The sequence below is a fragment of the Lontra canadensis genome, unplaced genomic scaffold, assembly GCF_010015895.1.
Source record: "Lontra canadensis isolate GAN:19392208 unplaced genomic scaffold, GSC_riverotter_1.0 scaffold2991, whole genome shotgun sequence".
Lineage (NCBI taxonomy): Eukaryota > Metazoa > Chordata > Mammalia > Carnivora > Mustelidae > Lontra > Lontra canadensis.
The window spans coordinates 328-3,309 of NW_022633975.1; the positions used below are offsets into that span (position 1 = coordinate 328).

General features: G+C 43.3%; 1 pseudogene; it reads right to left on the minus strand.

The window, feature by feature from the left end:
* Positions 1–1,466: 1,466 nt before the first annotated feature.
* LOC116863777 lies at positions 1,467–2,024 on the minus strand (annotated as a pseudogene).
* Positions 2,025–2,982: the final 958 nt, after the last annotated feature.

Sequence of the window (2,982 nt, forward strand, 5' to 3'; positions counted from 1 at the left end):
GAAGACAGGTAGAGACACTTCCCCAAAGAAAACATACAAATGGCTATCAGACACATGAAAAATGTTCATCCTCATTAGCTATCGGGGAGATTCAAATGAGAACCACATTGAGATACCACCTTATACTGGTTAGAATGGCCAAAATTAGCAAGACAGGAAACAACATGTGTTGGAGGGGATGTGGAGAAAGGGGAACCCTCTTACACTTTTGGTGGGAATGCAAGTTGGTGCAGCCACTTTGGAAAACAGTGTGAAGATTCCTCAAGAAATTAAAAATAGAGCTACCCTATGACCCTGTAATTGCACTACTGGGTATTTATCCCAAAGACACAGATGTAGCGAAAGAAGGGCCATTTGTACACCAATGTTCATAATAGGAATGTCCACAGTCAATGAACTGTGGAAAGAGCCAAGATGCCCTTCAATGGCTGAATAGATAAAGAAGATATGTTTCATATACACTATGGAGTATTATGCTTCCATCATAAAGGATGAATACCCAACTTTTGTAGCAACTAGACGGGACTGGAGGAGATGATGCTGAATGAAATAAGTCAAGCAGAGAGAGTCGATTACCATGTTGTTTCACTCACTTGTGGAACATTAGGAATAACACAGATGACATTTGGAGACAGAAAGGAAAAGTGAATTGGGGTAAATCAAAGGGAGAGATGAATCCTGAGAATGTGTGAACTCTGAGAAATAAACTGAGTGTTTTGGAAGGGAGGGGGTGCAGGGATGGATGAGTCTGGTGGTCGGTGTTAAGGAGGGCATGCATTGTATGGAGCACTGGGCGTGGTGCATAAACAATGAATCTTGGAACTCTGAAAAAATAAAATAAAATTTAAAAGAGTTTTACATTCACTTTGGGGTGTGTGTGTGTGTGTGTGTGTGTGTGTGTGTTTGTGATCTTCACATTCTATACCCACACAACATCCTGGTGCACGTTTCCTCTTCTTTCCCATGTTGTCATTAACATTGATACTCTGAGTATAGTTAAAGATTGAGACTGCACCAGGGCTGTTAATTCTCTTGCTTGGCATTGTTGATGCCTCCGTAGGCTCATATCCAGCATGCACTTTACACTGGTTTTGACAAGTTTGCACACTGGGCTGGGTGGTCGTCTAATGAACAGAGAGAGTAGCTGGGACTCTATAAGGTTCAGATGACATACATGGAGGTATTTGTAATTCATTGGTAATTGGTAATTCATAGGCAAAGTTATATTCTTGTGGTTGGCTTCATGGAGAAGATGTGGTATTACAAATGGAAGAAAAAAAATTAAATATCCCTGTGGACAGCTGAGAGTCTAGAGAGGAAATCCCTGATCTCAAAGAAGCCCAACCCCACTGCACCTGCTCCTGGGTCTGATCTCTGCTGTGGATGCTGAGCACTCTCTGCTGCCCTGAGTGCCCCTGCAGCTCAGTGCATCCTGTGTCAACAGGGAGGTTTCTGTCCTGGCTCACACTGAGGGACCCTCACTGTGTCTTTCACACAGTAATACATGGCTGTGTCCTCTGCTCTCAGGCTGTTCATCTGCAGATACAGTGTGTTCTTGCTGTTGTCTCTGGAGATGGTGAATCGACCCTTCACAGAGTCTTTGTAGCTTGTGCTACTTCCATCATATCTAATCCATGTGACACACTGCAGGCCCTTCCCTGGAACTTGGCAGAACCAGTTCATCTTGTAGCTACTGAAGGTGAATCCAGAGGCTGCACAGGAGAGTCTCAGGGACCCCCCAGGCTTCACCAGTTCTCCCCCAGACTCCACCAGCTGCACCTCACACTGGACACCTGCAGACACAGGACATTTCAGTCAGGAAACTGTCTCACATCCCGTGTTTCTCTCACTCACATCCACTCACATACTCAATTTTTTTTCTCCATAAATTACCTTTTAAAAGAGCAACAAGGAAAACCCATGGTAAGTTGTCTGTATTCTGTCCTCATCACTGAATGAATACCTGGGTATCCCGGGCCTGGGGCTCCTCTCCCAGCTGTAGGATCTTGGCTGTGCTGGTTAAATCAGCAGGGGGAATGCCCTATTTGCATGTCTTCAGGCTATATATTCAGCTTGGGGATCTATTCTTATAGAGAGGCAGTGACCCAAGCTGTTGGAATGCCTTTAATCTAGTTAGTGCTAATGACAAATTTTGAAAAAAAAAGTTTTTCATTATATAAATTTCCAGTGTGTATACTTGGGTTTGTAAGGTGTCCATGAACACATAAGGAGTGAGATTGACCCCAGGATCTTGGTCAGTGCTACCGCCACAGGAGCTGCTGCCCTCCACCCCGAATCATCTGCAGGGCAGAGTGTCAGGCTATGAGGAATGTGGAACCCCTCCTTTAATGGGGATGGATTGATTTTCCTTATTTTATAGTTTACCATAAATACAGAGTAAATCAGTATCATGTAGGTATATTTTCATATCTGTAACCTTCCATTCTCTGTGCTTTCCTCCAGAATCACATTTGTTATTACCTATAATAATTTTGATGTGTATATTCGACACAAGATGAACAGCACACATATGGAGTGTGTGATATGATAAACACAGGTGTCACAGTCAACATTATTGACAGTGAGTGTACCAGTTCTCCCTAAAATTTTCAGCATTACTCCTGGAATTCCTCCTTCCCTTTCCGTTGTTTATCCTGTCCCCACATAACTACTGTTCTTTCTCATGTCACCTTATACTAGATTTAATTTTGTAGAATTCATAAATGGGTCATTGTACTCTATGTACTTTCTTTGTGGGGAATCTTTGCCCCAGAATGAGTCCTTGTGGATACAGTCATGTTGCTGCCTGCATCAGGAGTCACTGGTTTTAATGATGAACAGCTCTGAAGGCAGCAGTTGGAAGCACCAGCTGGAGGAAGATCTGAAAGAGCAGAAAGAAGACACTTGCTTCAAGCCTCCTCCACACACCCTCTTGACCCTGCAATTGCACTACTCAGTATTTAACCCAAAGATATAGGTGTA